At 39.7% G+C, this 13,218-nt stretch overlaps 1 long non-coding RNA gene across 1 annotated transcript in view; it reads right to left on the bottom strand.

Moving 5' to 3' along the window:
• LOC148981996 (uncharacterized) overlaps positions 1–13,218 on the bottom strand; it is a 251,588-nt gene that overhangs the window by 24,402 nt on the left and 213,968 nt on the right. The gene's annotated exons all lie outside the window — the stretch shown is intronic.

Here is a 13,218-nt window from a genome sequence, read left to right as displayed (position 1 = left end):
ATCTGCATATGCAATATGTAAGATATCCCCCATCTGTTAAGAGGATATGTTGCCCAAGTGGCTATTGTAATGGTACTTTATTTCTTTTGCATATCATATTGTTTGTGCGCGCATGTGTTTCCACACCTTAAAACGACTTTTTATTTCATCACAGAGATTGGGTGGCCACAGGTGCAAAGTGCCCGGTCTCGAAAATAAACGATTCGATGCTCTGTTGGTCAGACAGGAATGAAAAGCATAAGAGAAAGTCTCGAGAGCAACTATTTGCCTAAAACAAACGACTTGTAGCAAATTGCTTCAATTGCATGTTGTGTGCTTAGATGAGCATGGGCGCTCTGATACTGGCTCACCGCCATTTAACCCCTGCAAATCAATCTATTGTGCGCATTGGAGAAAAGGCCAGTGGTTCTGGTTTACGGCTTTCGCCTCCCTCCGCGGACCTGTGTGGCATGAAGCGTGGCAAAAAAAGACAAAAATATAGTAACCGATATTGAAGGAAGTTGAGGGATGACAGAAAAAAAATCGATTCTTGCAGCAGGCAAGCAGAATGGCAGCAATGGGTTCAACTAGAGGACACGGTTTTTCTGACCGATTAGGTCTGTTGCGAAGGCTCAGACTGACCCTTCTGAAACCCTTGACCCGGCGCGGACAGGACAGCGCTACGTGTATGGTCAACAAAGCCATAGGGCGAGTTTGTCATAACAGCGCGGCCGGGGCACTGTAACCCGAGGGCACCGTGCTATCTCTTCCCTCAGACAGTCTAGTAAACTATCGGGGGCCCTTAAAACAACAGCAGTCGTGGCCTTGCAAAGACCCATCCTTAAACATCTCTCCCATCTCAAGAACCGCTTGAGAAAGGCCCTAATAGTCACAATGCGTGTCAAGACCTGTAGAATACACACGGCGAGATTACTTTACGATTTCCTTTATATGTATTTCAGTAGCTGTAACACAGTGAGGGAGGCCAAGAGGGCCTTCCGCCTTAGAAATATGATGGCTATTTTGTGTGACAACGCCTCGCATTGTATCATGCAAGCCCCCTCCTTCTGCTCTCCTTGTTCTGGTCTCCACTCCCTCCTTCAAGGTTTGTTGGAAAGCTCGCGACTTGGCCTTGTAACGCTGATGTGATGGTGTGGTGCCTGTTTTAGCTCACGCCGCTAATTGCTAAACAAATAGCCCTCGTGCATTGCTGAATTATTATTGTGAAAAGCTGCGGAGCGGAGGTCAGCACCGCATAGTCACAGAGATATATGGCCCGCGCGCGCCAGCTTTGTGGGCCTGGGCTGAGAGCCGGTGTGCGTGCGCGTGTGTGTGTGTGTTTTAAAGAGACACATATTAAGTAAGGCAAATCACCATTGTTAACACTGCCAGCTAAACGCAACCCCTCCCTTTTCTACCGCATTACTAATCTACTATTTCATCAATATTACTGTAATAGGATAATACCCAGCTCTACACATGGGCTATTACAACTATTCAGAAAATATGTTTAATCTCTTGTTTTGAAACATGCAGATTACGCGTGCATTTATTTCGTTAACTCTCCGTATCTCTCCAACTGGGCTTCTCTTCATTTGATATTAATATTTAACTAACTGAATGGTTGCTGCGATCCATTATTTCCTGAGATAGCGAAGAGTAACGAGTTTGCTCACTAAAGAGGAATATTCAGGTGCTTTATTTGTTACTCTTGGCTTCTGAAAACGTGACATCATGCAATGTGCAACTAACACTATACCGCACATGCAGCAGCGATTCCTTCCAGATACAGTTATAACAATTAAGTTGTCCGATAACACGTGAAAATATAAAATATTGTTAATGAAAATAATAATTATTGTAATAATAATAACGCTTCATTTAATACTTTATATGGGTTAACCTAATTTAATTAATTGTATTGTCCAGGTTGCAGAAAAAACAAAAAAAAAAACAAAAAAAAACTGACCCATGGAAATTGCACATAGTGACCTCAACAAGTGACTCTCCTGCGAGTCTCCCTATCAAAAAATAAATAAATATTTTTTAAAGGCACTATGCGTTCTGCCGCTTTTGACAGATTTACAGTCCCCAATAAAAGAGGCTATGCTCAGTGCCGTAAATCAATCTCCGCCGCTCTGTGTAAACCTAGCCTTTAGCCAAACGCTCTGTTTACTTAAGCGACTGAAAAATCTGGAATATTCATTGACTGATTTATTTTTATAATATGTGCTCTCTCTCCCCTTTCTATATCTAATGTTGTTCTAATAACAATAATAATAATGAAACCAGTTGTTTTATTATCATTATTGTTGATCTTAATGATACACATTTAGTAAACATTAGTAACATCTAAGGTTAATGTATTACCTGTAGTTGTTAAAAGCTACACAGTTTTTTAATTATGATGTAATTTTAATGCAGGCTAATTGCAATTACATTTTTAAACATTTAATTTATAGAATTGTTTTTTTTAACAGTTATTTCGTTTTAATTTTTGATGATTAAAATTAAATGTAGGCTACTAATAAAAAATTAACTCTAATCATTGCCTCTTAAACATTTAAAGACTTTAGAATGATTTCTATTATTTATTTACAAGTAAATACTAAAATATAGATCCAATAAAATGACTATCGTTTATATATAGGCCTATATATATATATATATATATATATATATATATATATATGTATATATATATATATACCTAAAAGATGTTTAGTGAATCATTTGTAACAAAGTCCCATATTTCAAAAGCATTGCACGTGTGCAATCGTTATCCATTTTTGAATCACACAATTTCCTTTCATTCTTTCAAAGCAGTAAACGCAGAGGCACATGCTTTAATCTTGATAGACAGTGGTGTGTTAATGTTACCATTGATGTAATTCACATATTGCCTTCATCCTATGTATTTATACCGCCACAGCTATCTTGCTTAGGCAACGAGAAAATGCGTGGATTCAATTGCACATTGGCGTAGAAAATTGCAGAGATTCATTTGCACACAAAGCTTATCTTTATTGCATTCACCTTCTTTGGCAAACAGTCTAATTGCATTTGATAAAACTGTGGCTACACTGCTGGCTACACTTTAATCGCCCGTTTTATTCGTTCCTTCGAGCTGTTTTGACTAATATTAGCTATAAAAGACGGTGCAGATTATTTGCTAGACTTCTTCGAAGCTCACAGCAAGTCAGGCTATTGTGTGACCTTCAAAGTCTCTGTACTGCTCCGTTTCTTTTGACTCAGCCCCAGGTCTATTGTTTCCGTTTTGCCTCAGCGCTGTGCAGAAGGGCATCCCTACCATTGTTACTTAGGGCTCGCGGCAGGGTCTCAACAAGAGACTTTTCCTCCTTTATCTGTCGCATGTTACCTGTCTTTGCGCAACCTAACAACCAGAGAATATTAATTGTAATGATACAAATATAAATGAACAGTTTGTTAAATGTAGGCAACCTTGAGCTAAATCGTATCTATAAATCTACTAGTTACAAATGTGCTCTCTGCATTGAAAAAGTTTAAACCGTTAAACTGACTTAATTTCGATAACGTGTCAAACGCGTAGTTGTAGAGTTAAATAAGCTGGCAAAGAATCAGTGATGGAAATTGGGTATGTGATATCAGTTGTAATGCCAACAGCCATTCATCAGAGTGCTTGTTATCGTAAGAATTTCTTCACATACACAGAGAATCTCTTTCTTATTTATCATTATTTTAATGCTTATTCACAGTGTTACAAATAAATAAAACAAGACATCAATATAACACTAAAGACAATAATTGGAAATCCTGAAAAATAAGAAAAACGAAATGAAATATAAAATGCTGATTACAAACGTATAACCTGCTCATATGAACGTTAAATACGGAACTCAACTGAAAATAAAACACACATTTTAAATAAAATGTCCGTAGTAACATACCTAGGCGTTATAAAAGACATAAAACTTGTACCACTTAAAAATTCACCCATTAAGATAATCCATGTCTAGCCTATCAGGTAACCGTTTACCACACGTTCGTTCCGTAACAAAGTTTTTATTTATTTACCTTGTCCTGAATAGTATGAGGAATTTCATATTACGAATAAAAAGAACAGAACAGCATGTAGTGTAGCTGTGGAGAGTTGGGTCATAGTAATCCCGCGAGCGTGCAAGCCGTGGTGCCCCCATCCCCCTCCTAGTCACGTGATTCATTAAATAATTAATGCAGTGGTTGCAGAATAGATATGTATTCGTCAGGAATATCGCAGACATGGTCTCCTAGTGTCTGACGTGAAATTCAACTGTCCTTTTAAAAACAAGCCCTATAGCGGAGCGAAAAAAGCACAGGCAGAGACCCTCACGGAGGCTGCAATAAAACAAATTCGGACGGGGGAGCGTCTCACCGTGCGAAGCTTGTGAGTATACGAGGAAACGGGGAACGCCACTTCGACCGCTGCCACCACCGTCCCAGGCTTACCCGATTCCTTGCATTTATTTGCTGTTTTGTGGTGTTGTGGTAAATATCGCCAGAAATACTCATCCTCGCCATCCCTTGTCATCATGCATGTATGTCTCACAAACCCATTCCATCGTTTGAATTCAGCTGCCAACAGGAGGGATGCTACATGTCATTGCATTGCACCGCGCTCCATTGATATTACTACATATTTTTGAAAAGCAGCGTGTTTCTCTTCTTTTCCTCACCGTCCCACATAAACCATCTTTCTCCCTTCCTTTGCATGTCCCTCTCTCTCTCCCTCTCTCTCTCTCTCTCTCTGTATCGTTTTTTCAGCCAGCTACTTCGCTTGATTTATAGTGATATGTGTGTCAGCGGCAGCGGGGCTGCCATTGTGTATTTGTGAGGGAGTTGTGTTGTTTATGGCCGTCTGCGCGATAAATCATTTCTCTTTGAAAATGATGGGCGAGCGACGATATGCGGGAACGAGGAAGAGATTCCCCGGATTACCATTTAGGCTCGCCGACTTCTGATTCGAAAACGGCCCGCGAACCCTTCGCCTGAGCCCTCTCTCCCCTCATATTTAAGCCCCCCGAGTTGATTATCGCGAACGATTTACGACAATGGATCAGCGACTAATATGAAGTAGCTGCAGGTCTTGAGTTACTGAATATGCAATTACCAATTAAGGGAAGATTTGTTTAAATTTGGCAAAACGGGAACGCCTCGTCGCCTTGTAAATCTCATAAAAGTGTCCGCGCCCGCCAGGAAACTCATAGCCAGGGGTCTCATACCTGGAATGCAGCTGTTTTTCTTCCTTGTGTAAAAACCTAATTGGAGTACTTACTGAGCAGAAAGGAGCAGCTACTGCTTATCCTTGACTAGAACATTGACAGAGGTTGAATTGCCTTTAAGCTAAAAGAGGGTCACTGACACAAAGAAGATATTTTTTCTTCTTCTGATTTTCTCTTTTATGCGGGACAAAATTAACAGACTGACATTTCCTGATTTAAGAATAGGCTTTCCAATTAGCTTCATTTACAGAAGGCTTTCAGTAGTCACTTCATTGTTACAAGTCTATTTTTTCTACAAGTGATTTTCAATATGACGAAAACTGAAAGATTAGCACAGAAATCTGCCTCATTGGCTGGCATGCTGTTTGAACTGGATTCCCCCTCCTTATCTGTGCACGAGGAGGAGGCTTGTCAAGTGAGCGAATTTACCTGTAGTAAATCTTGTTTATGACGTGTTAATGTTATTTCGTAGAGATGGCAATAATTGTGCAACGCACATGCGCCACTGAAGAAAACGTCCACAAACAAAGAGGTTAATCGTTTTTTATTGTTTTATTCACACAAACATAAAACACACACACACACACACACACACACACACTGTAATCTATGAGCTCAAGGTAAAAAAACAAAAACAAAACAAAAAACGATAACTGTTAATGTTACTGTTAACAGCAATGACCAACCAACAGAAATAATAATAGACTAATAATAATAATAATAATAATAATAATAATAATAATAATGGAGTTATTTCCCCCTTTGCTTTATTGCATTGCAACTGTTTTTATTCACCTCCTCCCCATCTGGGTAGTACAAACCGTTGTGTAACAAAATTAGAATAACTCCTTGGCTCCTATCAAATATTAATGGGCACACCGGCATGGCGAGCACCATCAAAATGTATAATTCCAGCAGCGCTCCTTGTTGCCCGGCGCTGTGTCAAAAACAATATCCGAGCTCATTTTGGAGGATGCGCAGGGAACGAACGGATGGGACATTTTTTTCGTGCAGGGATTCGCCAGGCGGATCTAATATCTGATTTCACGTGTTTAGTGACAGCAGAGGTTGAATAAATGATTCAAAATGCCAGTCAGTTTGGATAGACATAAAGAGTCCCCATATCTTTGCAGACAAAAAAAGGTTTTCAAGCGTAGTCATACAGTTAATTTTATCACAAAGTGTCAGTGATATAGATTAAATACAATTGTTTTAAGCAAATATATATTATGTACTTTTAATAAATAACAATTAAAACATTAGGCCTATATTAACACTAAGAGCCTACAAAATTTTAAATCTTAGTATGCCAGCCGTAAAGATTACAAGTAATGCAAATGGCAGCATTAAAATCGTGGAGTAAAACCATTTTAAATGCCCATAAAGAAAGCAAATCCAGGTAATTGTATATCAATTTATTATGCGTTCTGATACTGGCCTGTGTATAGGGGTGTTAATGCTTGTTGGCCTTTCCCCCCCTTGTTTATCAGACAGTATTCCGATAGTTCATCACTAGGCGAGTTTCCTCAGTCTTTGCATTGGATGTCGGCCATATTGTCCTCTTATTGCATCCAAATGTACACTAACAAGATGGAGCGATGTATAAACTGCTGTTTCGCTATTTAATCTTCAAACCTTATATCATTTTGACTTATTTAAAACAAACATCATCACATTTGATAGAGCAGACATAACAATAACCATGATGACGATAAAAATGATAAGTTCTTTAATAATAATAATTATTATTATTATTAAGTTAAACCGCCCCGTTTTCAGTAGAACGCTAGACATGTGCAGTAAATAAAAATACATAAAATTAATGTCGTGTATTTGTACCATTTAAACGATAGGGTCTTCAACGATTATAGTTCTACATTTTCTATTACTAAAAGATCAAAGCGAGTATACATGATCGTTGAACATATCAACTATCACTAAGCATGGTGGCTAAATGCGATCATGTTTTGGATATTTTTGTCATTTTGTCTTTCATTGGATTCGTCATTTTATTAGGCCAGCAGTAGCAGTTGTATACGATTTATTTTATGTTAGCTTAGGTGAGTTTTCCAGGTGTTTCCCCTGTCTCCTAATGCACGAATAATTACCCATTTGGAAATAAATCAATATCAAACCTCTCTTTAATACATAACGGTCTACAGAGCAACGATTGAAAGCACATGAAAAATGAGCAGAGAAACACTATCCAGAGGCTACACGCGGGATTTTCATCCATTTGAGGAGCATGGGGGAGCGCGATAAGAGAATTCAGACGGAAATGTTCGAGCCACCGTCTGCCTTTTTATGCAGTAGCTAAGAATAGCTTGGATATTATCATCTTATCATCACACTTTTAAATAGTTATAATTGAACTTCTGTCTATGTCTGCTGTGTGTGTGTGTCCCTGTGTGTGTGTGTGTGTGTGTGAGAGAGAGAGACAGCGCACGCGCCTGTTGTTTTCTGCTATCTCTGCGTGGGTAGTGTACAACCTAGCACACAAAAGCCTAGAAGAACGAAAGCCAAGTGCAGTGACTTAACTTGCAGGTTTGAAATGTAAGGCTAGTGAATGCAGGAACTAGGCATTCGAGGAAAGATAGTAAAACAAAATCGACTGAAGCCAGACCTACCCGATGCATTTTTTTTTGTGAACTCAAGAAAATAAGTACCCTATAACTCCTTTTATATCTGTTGGAATTTTGCCTAATTCCCTTAAAATAAAAAGGAGATAAGAAACGTGTTGGATGTCGACAGGAAAGGGAACAATTATCGGAATGAGGTTGACCGTGTTCGCCCTTGCCGAAGCCTGCAGGTTGCAATAACCATATGGCCCATGTGTTGGCCCCGTAGCCGTGCAGTACCCTATTGGACAAACGAACCCCGTTGGCTTCTCCACCCTGTGTGTCCTGTCAGTCCACTGGTTCACTAGTTCAGCGTGTCAATCCACCCTGCTCCGCGCAACCAGCGAGAGGCAATCAGACAGCTTGAGGCTAGAGGTGGAATCTTTCGCCTGCTGGTGAGTGGTGCTCCAGAACAGTCACACGCTAAGACTCGAAGTCTGGGGTTCGGCTGAAGGAAAAACGCTGAGCTCCCGGAGTATTGGGATTGTGGACGTCTGAGTGGAGCTGTGCGCGCATTAGCAGTTCCCAAAGCGCCTATATGCGCTGTGATCCACAAAGTAGCCTCATTTTATTGTTTTATGTAAACGTTTAATTCGATAAGGAAGCTGTAAAACGTTACCTTCTCTCATCGAACAACAATTATTTCAAATCTATAAAACAATCCTTTCGCGGTCGCCAATCTGTTCCATCGATTTGCGTAAATATTCCAAAAACAAAGACACATCTTCGGCGGAGATACCGGGAGGATTGCTGGATGTCAGGTAAGATTTGCAAGCTTCGAATGATGCCGCATGCCTGGACTCTTCCTTGTGTCCCGAGCTCTTCTGCCGACAAGTCATTAATTATCCGTTGTGTGACCTAGAGTCATCCCTGGGTGTGCCCGACTTCGAAAACTTTTTTCTTTGTTTTCAAACAACCGGAGACACTTGCCTTCAAATAGGTAACCGATGAGGGCTAAAAGTTGGCTCATTCCCCACATACCTCACTAGATTTCTTTTATTACTCTTGTGGTTATGTAACGTTCTTTTTTTTTCTTCAGTTAGACTAATTTCTCAAATTCTTACTGATTGGAAAAGTGTGGAGATTCGCGCAAAGGTCTGAAAGAGAAAAAAGAAGACAGATTTACGATCTAAATAGAGGGCTGCTTATTCTACTAACAGCTCCTAATTTCGACATTTGCTTTGCTTTCCACTGATCGCGCCACGTGTATCCCAAAATGGCCTTATGGCCATTTATTCTTGTTATTATTTTTCAATTTTGCTGCTTGTAAAACGAGTAGAGTCCCTAAAACTTATAGTAGGCGAAAGCTGTCAAAGGTAATAAAAGAGCGGCTAATAATTCAAATGTGGCCTCAAGGTAGACGGCTATATTGAAACATAAAGTCTCTTCTGTGCTTCCTGCTCCTTGGTCGTTTAAACATTGATTTCTTGAAAGAAAAAAACAACGACGAATTTTCATTCTCAAATCTTTGTTACATTTTACTACTGATAAACATTATATGAAGTTATAATAAATGTGAGTCTAATCAATTTCGAAGCGATAGAATGTTAACATAGTTGAAAATGTAAATATTAATATGAATTAATATTCACACACAAATTATATATGTATGTGAATGCTAACAAAAAATGACTATAAATCACAAATGTTCTGACACAAATGTTTGACATCAAACAAGCTAAAACATTGTCACTTGTAGACATGTGCATGAAAAGCTTCCAGAAGCTCAGGAATCAGCCCTCTGAGTCAATCTGCGCGTTCTGACACATTTTGAAAAATCTCTTCTCTAAGCACTACTTTTGGTTTTGTTGTTGTCTTGATGGTCGTTAGCCCAAATGAGAAATTGTGACCAGCGGTTTCCGTGAACTAGCGTACAGGTCTGAATAAAACCACAAAACTCTAAGTGGATATAATTTAATTGATTTTATCATAAATCACTGACAGTAAAGTGAGAGGACCAGTAAGAGAGAGCAATTTAAAGAACAGTGCGACTGTCAACTAGGTCATAACGCTTTTTATATACAGTATATTTCCAGTCTCAGAATAGTTTATTGCTTTCATAATTATCACAGTCTGTGATTTTCATGGGCACCAATAGCTGCAGTGGTGTGTGGAGTTATGCAGCTTTACTAAAGCGCCTATTAAACAGCGACCACAAAATAAATCATTCAATGACTGATTTAACTTATCTTTTACTCTTAGAGTTAAAATCAGATCCAACTGCTGTTTCACTTCTAATAGGGTGCATTTTTATTTTCTCTGCTCATTTGTCAGATTTGTGAAGTTGGCAGTTTTGGGGACCCTGGGGGCATGGGCCTTGGTTGACCCAAAGACCCTGTCTCTTCCTCAGTCAGTGTCTTCATTCAAAAAAAAGTTAAACATTATCCACCCTATGCACAGATGGTCCTTAAAAATTAACTTTGTGGTAGAATAGCTGAAAGTTGGACTTTTATATTAGACCATCTGAATGAGTACTTTTAGAGCATGGAGGGTTACAGGGCGTTGCGCGGTAATACCTAATCTTCAGGTTTGTAGTTTCGTTTAGTTAGCCTTACCAGTAAGTCCACATGGACGATATTTTCATCAAGGTAAAGCTTTAGTACTCGTCAATTAAATAATATATGATTAAGTGGCGCAAACATAAAATTGACACAAAGAAAATCCCCTGACCCCAGTCTAGAGCAATAAATAATGATTAATTCGCATATGAGAAAAAGTTCTTCCCGGTGAGCTTCTTTGTTGTGAGCATTGCGCACAGGTCAGTAAGGCGAACGAGAAATCTTTAGTTGATGCTATACGCGTGGGTGTCAGAAACCAAGCCCCCTGCCCATTCCCACAGCCTGCGAGAGCAGAAACGCCTTTAATCGTCTAAAGATTGGCCACAGAAGGCCTAACGCATCCAGCGGCCTCACACTGAAGTTTGTGGTGTTGAAAGTTGGATGTCATCCGCCAGACTGCAAGAGAAAAGAAGACATATCTAGCCGCTCCCAGCTTAAAACACAACACAGCCTCCTCTCTCGGCCTTTGGGTATGCTAAGCGTTCGAGCTCATTACTTTTCAAAGCACTGGAATCCAACAAACGGACTTGATGAAAGCTCAACATTTCTGTGATGGGGGAGAGATATCAGTGTTTTTTGCTGGGTGGCACTCACGAAAACGGGGCAGAAGTCATTAATTGCGATTGAACGGATTATGAATGAAAATGCATATTTTCTATTTTTGGATGTATTAAGACTAGGAAAATACTTCAAAAAAGACATTCTGACGCAAGCGTGTCACGTGAGCGAAGGATTCAGGGCATTATTTTGGATTTTGGACAGAGGGCCCTTATGGTATCACCCAGTCACTACTAAATAGCCAGTTGCTAGTTCACAACCGCCTGGTAAATTAGACAACAAATGGGATGAGGTCGGCTCTCCAGAAGGTGCCATACGTGCTTCTCAAGAGCCCGTGGACGTACAGGACGGGAGATTAATGCATAAATATAAGACATTACAAGGGGATTCCAAAGTACCTCTGACTGATCATTAATCTGGTGAGTTATCGCACCTCCACGAAAAGGTCAAGCTGCAAACCCAGTGCCAATCTGTCAAAGCCACGCCGCGCGCCTCTTTTAGTTTAGCGTGTTTTACTCTCCCACGTTCGTACGTACGTGTTGCATATATTTTTGAAACGAAGAACTATATTACAGTTGGCTACGGCCATACAAAGAGGTGATGCAATATCCAAGGGTGAGAGGGATAATACAGTTAAAAATGTATCATAACTGTTTTGGAAGTGAGCAGACATGGGTGCAAATGAGTTCACAGTGTGAACTATGCAGAGTGTGAGAGTAGCTCCTACTATATTTAAACGGTCTGACAAACCGAACACAGTCTCCCACTGCCCGTGTATCCACTTAATATGCATTTATATAAATGATGCAGGAGCCCTTTGTTGTAAAGTCCGCAGTAATGAGCGCATGTGAATCCGGCTGTTGTTTTCTTTCTGAGCCTTCGATAGCCTGGACAATAATTACACACTTCTGGAACGCTTTCCGTGCAGCAGAGGAGAAGCTGGTTCTGGTTCGGCTAAGCCGTTACTCTCTGGTTGCTTTCTCTTCCATTTTCCTCACTAAAAATTGGCTCATCAGCTCTTCTGGCTGGGAGCTGCCTCCTCCCTTTGTTCTGAGAGCAGCAGCGTTCCTGCTTGCTGGGGCACGAGCACCCTTCACTTTATAGGTAACTTTAGGTTAGTCCAGCAAGGCTGCGGGTCGCTGGCGTGATACCGGGGACGAATCGACCCAAAAATACCCGGACAGCGGTAGAAACGGGCCCGGGTGCTGGGAATGGACTCGAGCCAACGGCGTGCGTAAGTGCGGGGATGCAATAAATAACTTTATAGCGCTGTAGGCCGCAGAGTCGGGGAGGTCGGGGGAATCCTCGTTTTGATTTATGTGTTTGGGGTAGCTGTCACGAGCCGGCGAACGAAACCGTCCAACGTTTTTATTCCACTTTTAATAAGCGCTGCTATGCAGACCAGCAAGGCCATTTCATTCCATTTCAGTTCAGGCCATCGCCTTCTGTATATATCCATTTTCGGTTCTCCAGGGCACCCGTTTGGATTAAGGGCTGTGTTTATCAAGTTTATGGGTGGATTTTATTCCAGAATGGTGGGGCTCGCGCTTCATGGTTTTCTCAATGGTTGCTGCTGTCGCTTATTCTATTTAATTACTGTCAATCTTTTTTTGTAATTTGTGCATGATGCTAATATATATATAATAATATATAATATATTATATAATAATATATTAATGTTATATATATATATATATATATATATATATATATATATATATATAAAATTATTATTAGTAGTATATTATTGTTATTATTATTATTATTGTCTCGATTGACTTGGGATGTTATATGATTATAAAATTACAATTGCATAATATTGCAGAACAGAAAAGTAGGCCATTTTTATAACAAGGCCAGGAGAGCTTGTTATACTTGTTATGCTTGTTTTTACGTTTTTTTATTCCTTTATTCGCCTGTGGGTTTTTTTTTTGTTTTGTTCAGTATTTAAATAATAAACGATTCATTCTCAAAACCATACGCTCTGTATGGTTTTGAGAATGAATCGTTTTGATTTTCAACATACCCTTTTCTGCTGTCATAAATCAGTTAGGAGGGCCAAAGGTTCTGTTTTAAATGATTAGAAATATCATGCTTAATTCAATACATGTTGAAAATCAATAGAAGTAAGGGACTTTGGGATACAGCGTAAATATTTTCGTTGGCCTCGAATTTCTCTCTGTATTCCCGAACATAATTTAAGGTTAACATGTCGGTCAACAGTGGCCAACCATCAAATTGTCTTTGAGGTCAATTTCTCTACAT

Source organism: Pimephales promelas, chromosome 3 (genome assembly GCF_988280905.1).
Source record: "Pimephales promelas chromosome 3, fPimPro1.hap1.1, whole genome shotgun sequence".
NCBI lineage: Eukaryota > Metazoa > Chordata > Actinopteri > Cypriniformes > Leuciscidae > Pimephales > Pimephales promelas.
Note: the sequence above shows the minus strand (reverse complement) of the source record. Positions and strands in the feature narration are given on the sequence as shown.